Source organism: Poromitra crassiceps, assembly GCF_964638095.1.
Source record: "Poromitra crassiceps genome assembly, chromosome: 2".
NCBI classification, from domain to species: Eukaryota; Metazoa; Chordata; class Actinopteri; order Beryciformes; family Melamphaidae; genus Poromitra; species Poromitra crassiceps.
The window spans coordinates 64,612,949-64,624,497 of record NC_139624.1 but is presented as its reverse complement, the minus strand read 5'-3'; the positions used below and the strand labels follow the sequence as shown (position 1 = coordinate 64,624,497).

At 47.4% G+C, this 11,549-nt stretch overlaps 1 pseudogene across 1 annotated transcript; it reads right to left on the bottom strand.

Moving 5' to 3' along the window:
• Window positions 1–9,662: 9,662 nt before the first annotated feature.
• Window positions 9,663–10,193, bottom strand: LOC310772474 (vacuolar protein-sorting-associated protein 25 pseudogene; annotated as a pseudogene). The gene has a single exon. The product of its transcript is annotated as a vacuolar protein-sorting-associated protein 25 pseudogene (transcript).
• Between the last annotated feature and the right edge of the window lie 1,356 nt (window positions 10,194–11,549).

Here is an 11,549-nt window from a genome sequence, read left to right as displayed (position 1 = left end):
CTGGCTCCAAATAACCAAGATGGCGACGGTCAAAAACTTGCCAAACTAGAGGCTTCAAAATGGGAGTCCACAAAACCAATGGGTGACGTCACGGTGGCTATATGTCCATATTTTGTATAGCCTATAGTTTCAAGCCTTTCCAATGTGCTCTCCATGTCCGCCTATCCCTGTCCTGCTTCTTTTTACTCTCCTCTAATATCCTCTCCTCTCTCCCCTCCTTTCATCTGTGCTCCTCTCCTCGCTCTCATCTCCTCTCTCCCCTCCTCTCATCTCCACTCCTCTCCTCTCTCTCATCTCCGCTCTCTCTCCTCCTCTCATCTCCCCTCCTCTTATCTCCGCTCCTCTCTCTCCTCTCCTCTCTCTCATCCCCCCTCCTCTCATCTCCCCTCCTCTCTCTCATCTCCGCTCTCTCTCCTCCTCTCTCTCTCCTCCTCTCTCTCTCCTCTCTCTCTCCTCTCCTCTTTCTCATCTCCTCTCCTCTCTCTCATCTCCCCTCCCCTCCTCTCATCTCATCTCCGCTCCTCTCCTCTTTCTCATCTCCTCTCCTCTCTCTCATCTCCTCTCTCTCCTCTCATCACCTCTCCTACCCTCAATCTCTGCCCTGCGCTGTCAGACAGACAGGAGCGGCTGACTCACTGGTTAGTTTCAGGAAGTGAAGTTGTGTTGATGTCATGTTGATGGACAGAACACTCCAATAAACACGGCGGAGATGGCATGGGGCTGACACAGGCGTGAGATGATGTCAGCACGTGTGATGGCATCGGTTTGCGGGGACATCTTCCAGCGCGTGATGTCAGCATGGCTGAGGCATGACTGGGCACCGTGGAACCATTTACCCCTATTACTGAAAGTGGTGTGAAGCTTGGAAATACATGACATATGTCTTGCTGGTCTTTTTATCCATGACTAATTACTAATGGTGAGCTCCTACTTCTCCTGGATTGCCTGCAATGAATTTGCCTTGAGAGGCCACAGCAACTGGACTGAAGGGAACATGATTTTGATCCATGCTAGCTGATGTCAACAGTCAGCTACTTCATGTTGTTTTGTTATTATGGCGTGGCCACTAGGGCGGCGTCTGTCTGTATGTCTGTCTGAATGTGTGTATGTCCCCAGAAAGAAAGAAAGAAAGAAAGAAAGAAAGAAACCAGGTTGCTGAAAGAAAGTGGCAAGGTCGCCGATGATGTCATAATGTCACTGAGAGGATAATCAGAGGGAAAACTGAAGACCGCCAGGAACACTCCACCTTCAAAATGTGTGTCCCGAGGACCCATGATCAGCGCCTTCCATTCGAAGAAGTCTTCATTAGGACCTGCTATGATCCCCTCCGGTGGGTTCAGGGTCAACTATTTATTTTATATAATATTTATATTCACCCATGAGTCTTTTCAACATGGTCGCGGCCATTATCTTGTGAGTTATACAGTAGGCTATGTACAGTAGTTATGAAAGGTGAAATTAGCTATATAGACCAAAACCGTGTTTTAAACCAGGCTGTAAACATGTATAATGCTGTTGTAAAGTCGGTTGGGTATTTTAACATGGGGTGAACTCTCTTTTGGAGCTAGTAGCCTCAAGTGGCCATTCGAGGAACTACAGATTTTATCACTTCCACATAGGCTTCATCTGTCAAAAAAAAACAAGCTTGCCACCTGGTTGAGATGAATGCAGATGATTGCCAAGATTCAGTTCAGATGCAGAAGCAGGGTGACAGAGAAGACGTGTGAAACCCCCGTGATTTATTTGAGCCACAGCGTGAATTGACCAGAGACGGACGATGGCAGAAAAGGTGCGGGAGCTCGAGAACGATACTACTGGTCATTGACTCTTACTGCTCGGAGTCGTCACTGTCACGGGGCTAGCCCGCACTTCTCTCTCTCTCTTTGTTTGAAGTCCGAGGGCGCGAAGTAACATTGATTCATTCATAAATGCATGCACATAACAACACAGCTGTAGTCTTGCATTTTTACACAGAACGTTGCAATATGAATTAATGACAAAGAGACGTTTAGTCTGTGCAATTAAATGTTATTTATTAAAGCATGTTCACAAATTGTTTGTCACCTTGTTCCTTGCTGCAGTGGACGATCCTCTGATTTAGACCGGAAAACCAGAGGCGGAGTCTCTCACCTCCTTTTATGGACGGTTTCCCGGGGGTCGGGCCAAGTGTGGTAAAGGAGCAGGGGGGTTCAATGGGGATTTGTTGGAAAGCTCTTTTACTTATTTAGAAGCATCCAAATTATTTCTAACGTGTTTAAATCATTATTGTTATTGCTCAATTCAATATAGTGGAGACATTATGCTTGTGAAGTGATGCTCTGTGATAATTGATTGTGAATACTAATTCCTGTCTCTTGGTAGGAGCCAGCTCCTATATAATGGTGGAGGCTGGAGCTCCAAGGGGAGATTCATACCTGGCTGTCAGAAGGACAGGCCACATGCAGTCTGGCCTGCTTGTCTTCTGCTGAGGGCTCATTCACTCTTGAGCATTGCCTTTTAGTGCAGACTTGACCTATATTTTGCCTTATCCTTTTTCATTCATTTTGTCTTGACTTTGCAATTAGCTTTTTGTTTTGTTTGTCTTTTTGGCCAATATCTGCACTGTAAATACCTGCTGGGATCCACTACTGTAAATAAAACACCTGCTGTTGAATTGGAAAACATCTCTTTTTGCCTCCGTCCCTCAGCAACTCTACATGTGGTGTCAGAAGAAAAGCGACCAAGATGCCTCCAAAACCAGCTACACGTCAGCAGCAAGTGGAGACTACAGAGGAAGACGGTGCCATTGGGGGTGCTGTGACGGACATTTTCCAGCCATCAATGGACATCGGCACTTCCCAAGAGGCAAGTCTCTCCACTGTGGCTAATATGTTTCAAACCTTCATGAAATTTCAGATGGAGAGGGAAAGTTGGAGAAGGACAATGTCAAGCAGGAGCAGAAGATTAATGTCCTCAACCACCAGGTCCACCAGCTCCAACTGGACATGGAGGCAACCAGGCCACAGTCCTTACCACCACAGCCAGTACCTGGGGCGAGTAGGGTGCCAGTGGGAGAACCAAAGCTGGTAAGGTTGGAAGACTCTGATGACATTGAACATTTCCTGACAACTTTTGAAAAACTGGCAGCTGTTTATAACTGGCCGCAATGGGACTGGTCCATCCGGCTAATTCCCTTGTTAACAGGTAAAGCAAGAAGTGCTTTTGTAGCTATGGACCCAGCCGACACTCAGAACTATGACAGGCTAAAAGCGGCAGTTTTAAGAAAATATGAAATTAACAGAGACTTTTACTGTCAGCGCTTTCGTACCCTGGAGACACCAGCGGACGAGTCCCCACATGAGCTGTATACCCGCCTCAAGGACTTGTTCTGCAAGAGGGTTGGTTTCAGCACCGCCAGCAAGGAGGACCTCCTTGAGAAGATGGTGCTGGAGCAGTTCCACAGGGTTCTCCATCCAGAGGTGCGGACGTGGGTCAGAGAACGTGATCCTGAGATGGCAGCAAAGGCAGCAGAGCTGGTTGACACCTATGTTTCAGCTCACAGGGGTCCAACGGCCTACCACTACACTGGACTGCGCCAGGCGGGGGGTAAGTCTGAGGGGATGGTTAAGGGGGGTGGTCCAGCCAGTTACTCTCCTAGCCAACCTAGACTAAGCAGGCCTTTTCAGGAGTACTCTAGGAGCAAGGCTCCACCAAGTGACAAAACACAGGTTGTTTGTTACAACTGTGGTGAGGCAGGCCATACACGTCCTGTCTGCCCCATGAAGTATAAGGCCACCAATCTCTGCTATGCCCCTAGACCTAAGCCCAATGTTCCCTCTGAGGAGCAGTTAAACTCCCCTCTGGTCACGGTGCAGCTAAATGGTAGACCATACAAGGCCCTGTTAGACACTGGTTGTTCACAGTCCCTGGTTAGGGCTCAGATTATCCCTCAGGGTTTGTGGTGTGAGGGAGAAACAGTTCCCGTCATTTGTGTCCATGGACATAAGGAGCAGGCCCCCACAGCTGAGGTTTACATTGAGGTAGAAGAACAAGTTTACCTCATGAAAGTTGGTGTTGCCCCAGACTTGCCCTGTCCCATTCTGTTAGTCACAGATTTGCCAGTTCTGTATGACCTCATCAATAAAAGCAGGGGAAGGTTTTGTGGCGCGGTTACACAGTCCAAAGCTAAACGGGTAGTAGTGACGCCAGTCCCTGACACCTTTCCACCAGTGGTTTCAGTAACGCAGCAGGCAGAACCACCCATTACACCTGAGGCAGTGCCGCTACCTAGCATCCCAGACACTGAGGCAGACACACTGCAGCTAATGCCGTTTCATGGGGAAGAGGTTGTTGTGGGGCCCACAGTCACACTAGAGGACAGATTGGAGAGGCGTAGGCAGCTAGTTGGGGAACAGCTGCTACAGCCAACAGAACAAGAACTTTCAGCTCCAGAGCTCGATGTACATACATTGCCCAATGATCTTGCTAAACAACAGCATGAAGATTCCACTCTTGTGAACTCCTTTAGGGAGGCGACAAAAGGCCCCACAGTCACGCCCCTCAGAGAGCAGTTTCTGATTGTGAATGACCTTCTTTACAGGCAGTCTGAAGATGGCAGACAGCTAGTCCTTCCCAAGTCCTGTAGAGAGGAAGTTTTGAGGCTTGGGCACACAATCCCTTGGGCAGGTCACCTAGGCTTCATGAAAACCTTCATGCGAATCTCCAAACGTTTTTTCTGGCCAGGGATGTATACCCAAGTCAAAGATTACTGTAAAACATGTCCAGAATGCCAGTTGACGGCAGGGAGAGCTACTGCCCCGGTACCCCTTATTCCACTTCCTGTCATTAGTACTCCGTTTGAGCGCATAGGAGTAGACATAGTGGGCCCGCTGGAGAGGAGCCAGGCGGGGAACAGGTTTATCCTGGTCATTAGTGACTATGCCACCAGATACCCTGAAGAGTTCCCTTTAAGAGAAGTGACAGCTAAGCAGGTAGCCTCAGCCTTGCTTAAGTTTTTCTCTCAAGTAGGGATTCCCAGGGAGGTGTTGACGGACCAGGGCCCCAACTTCATGAGTCGAACGCTCGCACAGGCCTATCAGATGTTAGGGGTTAAGAGAGTGAGGACCACCCCCTACCACCCTCAGACAGATGGCCTAGTTGAGCGTTTCAACCAGACTTTGAAGGGGATGCTCAAAAAGTTTGTGTCAGACACTGGGAAGGATTGGGACAAATGGCTGCCGTTCCTTCTGTTTGCTTACCCGGAGGTCCCCCAGACCTCTACGGGCTTTTCACCTTTTGAGCTGCTTTATGCCCACCAGGTCAGAGGTCCTTTGGATGTACTCCGTGAAACCTGGGAGGGGTCTGGGAAAGCACAGGACATGAACATTGTCTCCTATGTCCTGAAGATGAGGGAGCACCTCATGAAGTCCACAGCGATCGCCAGGGAGAACCTTCTCCAGGCACAGGCAAAGCAGAAGGAATGGTATGACCAGTCCGCCAGGCAGCGGAGTTTTGAACCTGGGGAGGAAGTCCTGTTGCTTTTGCCGACGTCAGAGTACAAACTGTTGGCAAAGTGGCAGGGCCCCTTCCAGGTCAAACAGAAGATGGGTCCGGTGACATATCAGATACACATGCCTGACCGGAGGCAGCCATTACAAACTTTCCACATTAACATGCTGAAGAAATGGCACCCTCGTCCCACCCCTCCACCACCAGTGAGGTGCACTCTGTTCATCAAGGCTGTGGAGGAAGAAGAGGAGTCAGAGGAGCAGTACCTATCAGGACCAGAGGGGGAGCCACAGCTGGATCTGAGCCACCTTGAAGAGGAGAAGAGGAGGGAGCTGCTTCAGATCTTCCCCCTGGGACTGTTCCGGGAGACTCCGGGCCGCACAGAGGTCACTCACCACCGCATCAAACTGAAAGATCCCACACCTCTTCGCCAGCGTATCTACAGGGTTCCAGAACGTCTGCTGCCGGTGTTGAAGAGGGAGCTGGAGGTGATGAGGGAAATGGGGGTCATTGAGCCGTCCTCCAGTGAGTGGAGCAGTCCGATCATTTTAGTCCCCTGTTATGACCTCGGGTCATTTGAGTGTGTAACCTGTGTCATTCCTCCCCTGTGTGTTACTGAGTGGGTGATGAGCGGCAGGTGTGTGGTACCTGGGCTGTCAGGAGGACTGGCTGCTGATTGGCTGTTGCAGCTGATATACACCAGCTGAGGCCTGCTGTCTGCCCCTCTATTCTCCCCACATCCCAGAGATGAAGGCTGGCCATCTAACTGCTCCACACTTGTTCTTCTGATAGATATTTATGTATGGTAATCTGTACATTTTGTTGTCTCTTTAGATCGTAGAGATTATTGTTGATTCTCATGTAGCAGTCACATAGGAGAGAGAAACCCTTTTTCTTTGACTTTACTTTACCACTCATTGTTTTTGTTATCAGGAGTTAGGTAAGAGTTATTGTCTTTTGTTTTCCTTTTTATTTTGTGTGTAGGAAAGTGTGAGTTTCCTTTTAGTTTGATTTTGTTTATTGTTTTGGTAGTGCTCTACTCTGAACTAAAAAAACAAATAAACCTGCTGCATTGAGAACTTTGATCATGGTCTAGCTTCTCGTCTTTGGGAGTGGGAAGAGTGGGGGCACCAACATGTTATCCCTGGTTTTCCCTTATGCCAGGGCCGTAACACCCCAAAAAGGATGGAACTCTGAGGTTCTGCTTGGACATCAGAAAAGTAAATAGCGTAAGTGAGCTGGGTTGGTATCCCATGCCAAGAATAGACGATCTGGTTGAGAGGATTGGGGGTGCAAGCTACATCAGCACTCTCGACCTGTGCAAGGGCTACTGGCAGGTCCCCCTCTCCCCAGAAAGTAAAGAGGTCACAGCCTTCAGAACTCCTTTTGGACACTTTCAGTTCACGGTCCTTCCATTTGGTCTCCATGGTGCACCTGCTACTTTCCAGCGTTTGATGGACAGAGTCCTGGCAGGCACAGAGCGGTTTTCAGCAGCTTACCTTGATGATATTGTAGTATACAGCAACTCATGGGAAGAACATCTGCATCATCTACAGACTGCTGAACAAACTCAAGGAAGCGGGCCTGACCGTCCGTGCTGACAAGTGCTCCCTTGGCAAGCAAGAGACTCAGTATTTGGGTTTTGTGCTGGGGAAGGGGGTCGTTCAACCACAAGTCGGGAAGGTGGATGCAGTCAGGAGAGCTGAGAGGCCTACTACCAAGAAACAGGTGAAATCCTTCATGGGTCTGGTGGGGTTTTACAGTCAATTCATCCCTCGCTTCTCAACTGTCTCTGCCCCACTTACAAACCTCACTAGGAAGAACCTGCCAAACAAGGTGCGATGGACAGAGGACTGTGAGGCGGCCTTCCAGAGCCTGAAGGATTCCCTGTGCAGCGAGCCCGTTCTGAGGAGCCCGGACTTTGAGCAGCCATTCACAGTCCAGACGGATGCATCAGACGTGGCCATTGGAGCGGCGTTGCTGCAAGGGGAACCAGGTAACCTCCAACCCATTGCTTATATTAGCAGGAAGCTCCTGGAGCATGAAGGAAGATACTCTGTGGTGGAGAAGGAGTGTCTTGCCATCAAGTGGTCGCTCGACTCCCTGAAGTACTACTTGCTGGGGAGGAAGTTCACCCTGGAGACAGATCATCGTGCACTCTCCTGGCTGAAGGACATGAAGGACACCAACGGCAGGATCACCAGGTGGTTCCTCGCAATGCAGCCATACGACTTTGAGGTCCGCTACAGGAAGGGAGTTGAGAACTGCACTGCGGACTACCTTTCCAGGACTCTACAGGGGGCGTCTTCAGAAGGGGGGGGGGAATGTCACGGGGCTAGCCCGTGCCCTATAAAGTAAGGTGCACACTCACACACATACACATGCTCCATGACCATTTCTAATTACATCTTGCCGGCATAGAAGTGTCCATGTTGCCGTGACTGTGCGGTCTCTCTCTCTCTCTCTCTCTCTCTCTCTCTCCCCATGTCGCGATTCTCTCTCTCTTTGTTTGAAGTCCGAGGGCGCGAAGTAACATTGATTCATTCATAAATGCATGCACATAACAACACAGCTGTAGTCTTGTATTTTTACACAGAACGTTGCAATATGAATTAATGACAAAGAGACGTTTAGTCTGTGCAATTAAATGTTATTTATTAAAGCATGTTCACAAATTGTTTGTCACCTTGTTCCTTGCTGCAGTGGACGATCCTCTGATTTAGACCGGAAAACCAGAGGCGGAGTCTCTCACCTCCTTTTATGGACGGTTTCCCGGGGGTCGGGCCAAGTGTGGTAAAGGAGCAGGGGGGTTCAATGAGGATTTGTTGGAAAGCTCTTTTACTTATTTAGAAGCATCCAAATTATTTCTAACGTGTTTAAATCATTATTGTTATTGCTCAATTCAATATAGTGGAGACATTATGCTTGTGAAGTGATGCTCTGTGATAATTGATTGTGAATACTAATTCCTGTCTCTTGGTAGGAGCCAGCTCCTATATAATGGTGGAGGCTGGAGCTCCAAGGGGATCCCCTCCGCCCTTCTATCCACTCCGAGAAACAGAGGGACTGAAGAGGACTGTCAGTCCTGAGCTGTCCCTACAAGGTACCAAGATTACTACTACTACTCCAAGGGGAGATTCATACCTGGCTGTCAGAAGGACAGGCCACATGCAGTCTGGGCTGCTTGTCTTCTGCTGAGGGCTCATTCACTCTTGAGCATTGCCTTTTAGTGCAGACTTGACCTATATTTTGCCTTATCCTTTTTCATTCATTTTGTCTTGACTTTGCAATTATCTTTTTGTTTTGTTTGTCTTTTTGGCCAATATCTGCACTGTAAATACCTGCTGGGATCCACTACTGTAAATAAAACACCTGCTGTTGAATTGGAAAACATCTCTTTTTGCCTCCGTCGCTCAGCAACTCTACAGTATTTAAATAAATAAATAAAGTCACTATCTTAGTTTATTTCACTCCTACATGGGATTTGGATTGGATGATTTTTCATGGTGTGGCCACTAGGGGCCCAGGTCCCCACAAAAGAAAGTGGCCAGGTCGCCAATGATATCATAAAGTGCTATGTCCCCATGAAAGAAAGTGGTCACTGATCATTTCACACAGATCATCTATGACATCACTGATGAAAACGTCACCGATGACATCACAAGGTTGTGTTGCCGATGACATAACTGATGACATCTTTTTTTTCTAGCAAATTTCTCTTATTTATTTATTTTCCAACATGTTACAAAAAAGGAGGTTGAGTACAGAGAGAGGATGACTAGTGTCACAGCAGATACTGCCTATGGGATTACAGCAAACTGTACATGAGGTGCAACGTTATTAGTCAGCTGAACTTAGTCAGGACCGACCAGGGGTCTCAGTCCCCCTGGTATTCCTCTTGGAAGCCTGGAAGCATTTCATGTTTGATGATGCTCCCAAGATGGATGTGGGATTTCTTTGGGATGCCTGGTGGTAAAGAGAAGAATACCCATAACAGCCGAGCAAAGGTCCACACAGTGAATTATAACAAGTTGATTTGTTAACAAGGAAAAACAGGTCAAACTAGTCATATACAACAAAGAGTAAAGTTACAGCTGGTGGGGAAAGTCCATGGCTGAGTCAAGCTTCTAGGTGTGCAGGTTTGCAGATTGAATGTTTGGTTCCAGACTTATATTTCAGAAGAACTTCACCCCATTCCCGTCATCCATGGCGATGATCTCCGCTTTGCCGTCTGTCTGTAAAGCCTGCAACGAGTGCAGCAGCATCCGCTCTTCTAGACCATGGAATTCTTCAGCTTCTGTGTCATCACCGTTGGACAACTCATGAAGTGTAAACACTGAATTCACCATCCCATTTTTGGAAACCCATTGGTATAACAACTTGCCCCATTCCTCAGGCCATCTCCACATGACTAAACACAGAGACTTGTTTCTGTCCAGCCAATCCAGGTTCCCTTTTTTCCTCAGTTCCTCAAACACAGCTTGAATGGCTTCCATTGACAGTTTTCGTTCTATCTTTTTGTTGTTGAACACAGGGCTTTCCTGAGCCTCCATGACATCCAGGGTGTAGAGCTTGTGATGCCAGAAGTAAGACAGTGTCAGGGTCAGGGAGCACCAGGCCGCCAGCTGTTTCTGTCTTGTGTCAACATTGGGCTGTAGTGTAAAAAACGGCGGAAAATTATATTGCCAGGGCCACTCAAAAATCATTGCAACTGCTGGGGTGTTCACAGCTGACGGGCCACGGAAATGTGTCCGACCTCTAAATGATTCCGGAACATCATCAGGATGACATCATCAGTGATTTTATGACATCACGATGCCACTGATTAAGTCACATGTGACAGTGAGATCACAAAAGTCACACGTGAACACAGTGAGATCACGTGCTCAATTCTAGTATTCACCTTATTCTTTGCCCATAAAAAGACGCTTCTGCATGACGTCATTTTGTAATCGTTTTTCCGGTTTTAGACACGGAAGTAGATTACGCCTACCGTAGTCATTTTTAGACGTGCCAAAAAGCTGTTTTCAAGCTTAAAAAAAAAATTTTTTTAAGTTTTAATATTTTTCGGGTGACAACGTAACATACTGTATATGTGACCAGTTTATCAGAATAACGCATATTGGAAATATTTTATGAGCAGCGAGGACTGGGAGCGCTGACTGTGCTGACACCATCGGACTAGCTATCTGTCAAACCCTACTGCAGGCTACTGGCAGTGAGAAAACACTGTCGACGTGCTTTTGTAACTAACGTTAAATGCCGACCGAGTACAGCCATCAGCTCCTCGCAGCAGTAACGCTATGAACATGTAACTGAAGTTGGTGTGTAGCTTAATTCTCAATGTTGCCCAACTTCATTATTATAGTGACGTTTTGTTTTGAAATTGGCCGCCAACTAGCGCTGAACCGGAAGAACAAATACAATTGCGTGTAACATGGAAGAGAGAAAAAGTGGGCATGGTGAATAAGGTGAATAGAATTGCAATCAGTGATGTCATAACTCACTGATTATGTCAGAATGACAATGTCCAGTGAACTGATGTCACTATGCATAGACATTGTGATATCATTGGTCATGTCATATATCCTTCCCTGCTGAGGTTATAAATTGGACAACTCTTGCTCATAGCCCACTCAGCCAATAAAGCCTGAATCTGCGGCAACAACATAGAGCATCCACCAAGCCACCGAGTCTAATGCCACACCATTATTAGACTCTGCAATATCTTACGCCAAGTGCAAAGGGCAAGCATTACCTTTGCTAGTTTCTAGCACTCAAAATCTCCCTTTTTTTCTTTTAATTAGGCTACCACTGGGTCAGTACATCAAAGGACGTTTCAACGATCCAGTGGTAATTAAAAGGAAAGATTTTTTGATTTTTAGTGCTAGAAACTAGCAAATATAATGTTTGCCCTTGCCCTTCCACTGGGCGTAAGCTTGGCCCTTAGTCTCTCTGTGTCTCTGGTGCGCAGCTTCAAAATCAGTTGGTTCCACGAACCAGTGACGTCATTGGTTGGAAGAACAGATTTTGAAGCTGGCATGGCTGCTATTCAAAATACA